A 7,646-nucleotide genomic window follows, 5' to 3' on the forward strand; every position below is an offset into this window, starting at 1 on the left:
TATGCTGGGCATTCGGGCAAAATGGTTTGAATTGAAAGAAACATGGAAAAAGATCTAAAGGAAAAGGTTATCACGGTGATTTTCCATAGTACCATGATGTGTTCGTCGGGGGGTCGGAGGACATGCATGGTTTGGATCCAAGACGGCTAAGCATTGCCTTAATGTGCAGCTCGAGGCCAAACCGGTAAAGCAGAAGAAGAGGACCTTTGTAGCCGAACGACAGAAGGTCATTGAGGCCGAAGTGGAGAAACTGTTGAAAGCTAAGTTTATTGAAGAAATTGAGTATCCTGACTGGTTGGCTAATGTGGTTTTTGTTAAAAAATCTAATGGGAAGTGGATGATGTGCATGGATTACACGGATCTCAACAAAGATTTTTAGAAGGACCACTACCCCTTACCCAGCATCGACCAACTGATAGATGCCACGACCGGATACCTGGTACTTAGTTTTCTTGATGATTTTTATGGTTATCATCAAATTACCATAAATGACAAGGATGTGCCCAAGACAGTGTTCATAACTCCGAATGAAACTTATGCTTACATGCCCTTCGGACTAATCAACACTGGAGCCACATTTCAGCGAATGGTGAATAAAGTGTTTAAGGAGCAAATTATACGAAATATGGAGGCTTATGTGGATGAAATGATCATGAACTCCCTGTTCCAAGATCATGTCGATGATCTGAGAGATTGCTTCGAGACTCTCTGAAGGAATAACATGAGGATAAATCCGAACAAGTGAACGTTCGGAGTGGCAAGTGGAAAATTTCCGGGCTACATGGTTAGTGCCCGAGGGATAGAGGCGAACCTAGAGAAAATTGAAGCAATTATCAACATGAAAGCTCCTAAATACATAAGGGATATCCAAAAGATGACCGACAGGCCGGCTTCCCTTCGGCAATTCATCTCTAGGTCAATCGAGAAAGCACTCCCTTTGTTTTCGTACTTAAGGGGTCAGAATTTCGAGTGGGGGCCCGAATGTCAGAAGGCGTTTGAAGAAGTAAAGGAGTATCTCACTAAGGCCCCACTCTTAATGAGGCCGGATCAGAAGAAAACTCTTCAACTCTACTTAGTTGTGTCCGACCGAAAACTGGAAGCGGTACTAGTAAAAAATCATAAGGGAACCAGCATCCCGTCTTCTACGTGTCCCATGTGCTCAAGAATACAGAAATAAGGTACCCCAACATCGAGAAATTCGCATATAGGTTGGTCATGGCCTCCCAAAAATTACGACACTATTTTCAAGGCTGAACTATTCAAATCATCACCGATCAGCCGTTGAAGAAAATTCTGACAAGGACAGAAGCTTCGGGAAGGGTTGTAGCTTGGTCCATCGAGCTGGGAGAATACAACCTTTAGTTCATCCCCCGAACGGCGATAAAAGCTCAAGCTTTGGAATATTTTATAGTTGAATGCATATTTTCCGGACCAAAGGACCTCACACCGGAGGAATAACTCATTCGGACCCCGGGTAAATGGAAGGTTTTTATGGACGGATCGGTCGCCGGGAAGAAGTGTGGGCCCATCCTAATCCTCTCAAGCCCCGACGGGTTTGAAATATGCCAAGCTATACGGTTCAACTCCCACCTCACCAATAATGAAGCGGAATACAAAGCCCTCTTGGGAGGAATGGAGTTAGCCCGAAGCCTTGAGGCGAAACACTTGAGGGCATTCAATGACTCCGTGCTGGTAGTCAAGCACTTTTCTAGGGAATATGAACAAAGAGATCCTCGGATATAATCTTACACCGCCAAGGTAAAAGATTCTTCCTTTTTATTTGAAACTTTTGAGCTAAGTCATATAGGCATGGAAAACAGTAATAGGGCAGATGCCCTATCCAAGCTAGCTTCGGATAAGACACAGAGCTTGACCTGTTCTATCTATCTCACCGAAGCCAAGTGCCTTCAATTGAAAGGAAAGATTGCCTTGAGATACACCAAGACGCCAATTGAATGACCCCTATTCGGAAGTTTCTCGAAAAAGGAATCCTCCCCTTGGACCAAAAGGAATCCCTATAAGTAAAGTACAGGGCATCAAGCTACACTATCGTCAATGGAAGGATATATCGTCAATCGGTCACTCAGCCCCTCTTGAGGGGCTTAAATACCGAAGAACAACAGCAGGCCTTGAAAATGGTGCACGAAGGTATCTGTGTAGAACATCTGGCTGGTCGGTCTCTTGCCTTTAGGATCCTTCGGCGAGGATTCTTTTGGCCAACTTTGCGAGCCGATGCGAGCGAATATGCAAATAATTAGTGCAAGTAGTGTCAGCTACTCATCGTCGTCCCGAAGCAGCTTCCTAAAGAAATGACTTCTGCCCTTAGCCCCATTACATTTGCTATGTGGGCCGTAGATATCGTCGGTGTGGCGCCCTCCAAACCCGGGTCAGAAGTTTGGGGTCCACACACACACCTTATTTTTAACCTGCTTATAACAATATTAAAGATAATAATAATAATATGCAGTGACCCTACTTACCAACTACCACGGACCGCAACAGGTTAAAGTTTGCACACAAGCCACACACACACTTTATATTACAAATGTTCAAATCCCAACTACTCAAACTCAGACTGAGTATTAAGCATTATTACAAACTTTTACAAATTAAATTATCTCAAAAGATGCCTACTAGCTTAACTCGATCAACCTGAACCCCTAGCTCTCGCACTGGACTAGGGATCCTTGCTACCAACTGGTTCCTTCTTAACTGGAAAAGAACATAAACAACATCGCACAAATGAGCTAACTAGCTCAGCAAGTCACAATGACAAAACTGAGAATAATGATCATCAAGTGAAAAGGTCATGATATCAAGTGAACAATGAATTATGATTTAGAATTGGATATTATATTTTCATTATAAAAACCAAGGTTAGGCTGCTAATCAGTCACGCACTAACCCCGAGCAAAGCACACAACACTGCTCTAACTACTGGATCCAAGGCATACATTGGCCTAACTTGACCATTTATATGGTCTGACCATGAATTTGGTCCACAATTTTATAAAAACAATCCAATTCTATAATAACAGAATAAACAATGTAAAGCAATAAATAGAATCATAAACAACATTGAATATTCGATAAGGAAATGGTTTCAATCTTTACAAAGGATCAATATGGCAATTTTAAAGCTTGACTGTTAAGTAATGAAATAATTGGATAACAGAGGAATCAATATTTCAGGGTTACAAGGATTTGGTCTTTCAAGCATAAGGTACAATGGTTTGAATATATAAGTAATTTGATTCAGTGTTTGGTACTTAGTTCGTATGTTTTTGTGGAGTAGTATCGTATAATTGTGGTTCGTATTTGGGTGTACAACAATCAATGGGTTAGAAAGAATAAGGTTTACGGCTCAAGATCAATAACTGGAATCAGGGTTTTGGGTTCAGTGCTTCAAAGCACTTGCAATATAAAACAGGACTATCAATCAACTACAATATATCTCGAGAAAGTTCATAACACTTGCCTGGTACTAGCTTGCTATACTGCACTAACTTCCAATCACAACCATCTACTCCTCGACTATCTGTTTTCCTTTCCTACGCCTTGCCTCTTCTGCTCACATATCATAAGCATCTATCAATATCCAACTCATACGTTTCTATTCGATATACACTTCTATCTACCCTTTGTTTTACCCAAATCCGATTAACGGATTGAAAGTTACGCTACAAACAAGTAAACACCGAACATATAGACCGACAGTCAACCAACAAGTCACATATAGCACATAACACGTCAAACAATCAATGGTATATCATTTATAAAGAAGTCTCGGGTCATAAACAGGCTTTCGGGTATTTAAATGATTTTTAAAATATTTTTCGGAAATAAAACGGGTCATTGGATCAATTTCAGAGTAATAAACAGGGTTCGGTTGGCCAAATCTGGCTTCAAAACAATTTTATAATAATTATCAAGCCTTGAAAACAATTTAAAATAATATTTTAAATCTCGAAACTATTTTTTGAAATTTTTAAATCATTTTAAATAATTAAATCTAATTAAATAATTAATTAAAATCAATTAATAATTAATTAAATCAATTAATTTTTGAATTAATTGACCAATTAATCAATTAAATATTAACTGAAATTAATTAACTAATTAATTCAGATTTATTTTTGAATTAAAAATAATTTTTGGAATTAAAATAATAATTTTTGGAATTTTTAGAAATTAAAAACAAATTTTATAATTAAAATAAATAAAAAATTTGATTTTTGAATATTTTTAAAACAGGAATCTTATTCTTGCAAACTCTGAAAACTTCAGGGACCAAACTGCATCGTCCTCAAAAGTCCAAGTACTAAATTGTAATTTTACAAGGGGTCGCCGGAAAACTTCGGGGATGGCCGGAGAATACGTTCCCGGCATCCTCACCCCACCACAAGCTCCAGATATGATCTACAGACAACCAAGAATCTATTCATGCAATCAAAACACACTAATAACCCATGAGCTGGCCGGAAAATGGCCGGGAAGTTCGCTGGTTCCGGCGAGCTTGACGTAAACTTAAAAACACAACTCCCTTCGATTCATTAATCCTCTGTTAACGAGCTATACACCAATCGATTTCAAATTTCATAAGGAACACAACCCACTATAATACAACAGCTAATAACCCCTAAATCAAAAAGCCCCAAATTTCAATTAAGAACTTTCATACGGGTTATAAACCCTAATTTCAAAATTCGAAAATCAAACTCAATTTTGAACATGTTATTGAACTCCAAATCAGTCATATAATATATCAAAATCATCAGGAAAACAAGCTCTACAACATGCAAGCATCAAATCATCCAAACAATCATCCGAACAAAAATTCATATTTTTAATCAAAATAATTCGAAAATAAATAAATTTACAGAAAATAAACCTTTGATTCTGCAGGTGTATGGATCACAGATTCTGATAGTACTCTTCAAGACCTTTGATTTGGTTACTCGAGCGTTGAAAACAAAGATCACTAACACCTTGATTTGTTGGTTTGATTCTCAGAAAGGTTTATGAATATATGAATTTTCTCTGGAAAATTATATAACTATTGTCTGCAAATGATTTTTGATACGGAATAAAATACGATAAAGGCTATTTAAAATTACGGAAAATTAATATACCGTTGGATCATTCCGGATATAAAATGGTACGTTTATTTATAAAAACTGATCCAAACGGTACCGGTTTTCGGGATAATTATCCAAACCAGTACAATTTGTATTGCGGTCTTGGTCTCGGTGCATGGTTACACGTATTACGAGGTGATAATTGTGATAGTTTAATAAAAAGATCCCGTTTATCGAAAATACGAGTTTTATTAATTTACCGAAACGAATAATGTATCGAAAATGTTGCGCCGGGACCCGCGCAGGACAAATCGTACGCCGGATCGAAAAAGTCGAAACATGGAAAATGCTCGGAATATTGCAATTAGGTTAGGAAGGAGTTCTCGGAAGAGTTTTGGGTTATAAAAACGTAAAAACGGATGACGTCGGTTGGTTCTCGTTTGTATAAAATAGTTTTTAAATACTCGAAAAAATATTTTATAAAATCCATATATTTCATATAAAATCATAAATCAACATAAAAATAATTAGGAAGATATGAAAATTATCTATATTTTATTTTGGACATATAAAAATTAAAATACTCAATTAATATTATTTTTAACATCCAAACACATTTAACACTTAACAATTAATTCACAGAATAAACACTGCACATTCATAAAAATTATTTATTAGCAAAAATAATTACACGATATATCCCGGATATTACATCCTTCCCCCCTTAAAAGGATTCTGTCTCAGAATCTCCTAAGAAAACAAATGAGGGTACTTTGCTCTCAAATCACTTTCTAACTCCCAGGTTGATTCTTCAACCTTTGGGTTTCTCCACAATACTTTTACTAACTTTACCACTTTATTTTTCTTAATACTTTCTCTCTTTTCTCTAGAATTTCTATCGGACTCTCTACATATGACAAATCTGCCTGAAACTCTATTGGCTCATATTCTATTACATGTCGGGAGTCTGGATTATACTTCTTAAGCATCGATACATGAAAAATATTATGAATGTGCTACATGTGCAGAGGTAACGCCAACTCGTAAGCTACTTTGCCAACGGGCTTTAAAATCTCAAAAGGTCCAACGTATCTTGGGCTCAGTTTTCCTTTCTTTCCAAATCTCGTTAATCCCTTCCATGGTGATACTTTCAGTAATACCAAGCTTCCTTCTTCGAATTCCATATCTTTCCTTGATTGATCTGCATACTTTCTCTAACGGTCTTGTGCTACTATCAATCTCTTCTGGATAACTTCAACAACTTCCTTCCTTTGTTGTACTAATTCAGGTCCAAGTATTTTGCGTTCTCCTACTTCGTCCCAATACACCGGAGATCTATATTTGCGTCCGTAAAGAGCTTCATAGGGTGGCATCCCAATACTGGCGTGATAACTGTTGTTGTAAGCAAATTCTATGAGGGGTAAATGTTCATCCCAACTGCCTTTGAAATCAATAGCATAAACACGTAACATGTCTTCGATTGTCTGGATCGTTCTTTCACTCTGGCCGTCCGTCTGTGGATGGTAAGCCGTACTCATATTCAGTCTCGTTCCCAAACATTCTTGAAAACTCTTCCAAAATCTTGAATTAAATCTTGGATCTCGATTAGATACAATAGACACAGGAACTCCATGATGAACTATAATTTCCTTCAGGTACATATGGACCAACTTGTCGAGTGAAAATCTTTCATTTATAGGCAGAAAATGAGCTGACTTGGTAAGTCTATCCACTATAACCCAAATGGCATCATGATTAGCTTTTGTCCTTGGTAATCTAACTATGAAATCCAGGCAATATGCTCCCACTTCCACTCTGGAATCTCCAATGGCTGTAGCAATCCACTTGGTCTTTGATGCTCTGCTTTAACTCTCTGACATGTATAACATTTGCTAACCCATTCCGCAATTTCCTTCTTCATATCTGGCCACCAATAATTTTCTTTTAAATCTCTGTACATCTTGGTACTCCCTGGATGGATTGAATACCTTGAATTATGAGCTTCCTGAAAAATTTCATTCTTCAACTCCGTCACTGGTGGAATCCAAATTCTAGAAGAAAACCTAAGAATATCTTGATCGTCCTTTTGTGTGCACAATTCTTTACCTATCAAACGATTTATGTTCAGATCCATTACTTCTTCTTGACACTTCTTTATCTTCTCTAACAACTCCGGCTGGAAAGTCATATTATACATTTTTGCTTCATCAGGCTTGCAAACTCTAATCTCTAATTCCAGTTTCTGAATTCATTATATATTTCTTCGGGTACTGATAACACATTTAACTTTTCCTTCCAACTCAACGTGTCCGCTACAATGTTCGCTTTACCGGGATGATAATTAATTGTACAGTCGTAATCCTTGATCAATTCTAACCATCTTCTATGTCTCATATTAAGCTACTTTTGTGTGAATATGTATTTCAAACTTTTGTGATCCGTGTAAATATCGCATTTTTCTCCATATAGATAATGTCTCCAAATTTTCAAAGCAAAAACTATGGCTGCTAGCTCCAAATCATGGATAGAATATTTCTATTCATGTGGTTTCAGTTGCCTTGACGCATA

This window comes from Apium graveolens, chromosome 2 (genome assembly GCF_009905375.1).
Source record: "Apium graveolens cultivar Ventura chromosome 2, ASM990537v1, whole genome shotgun sequence".
NCBI classification, from domain to species: domain Eukaryota; kingdom Viridiplantae; phylum Streptophyta; class Magnoliopsida; order Apiales; family Apiaceae; genus Apium; species Apium graveolens.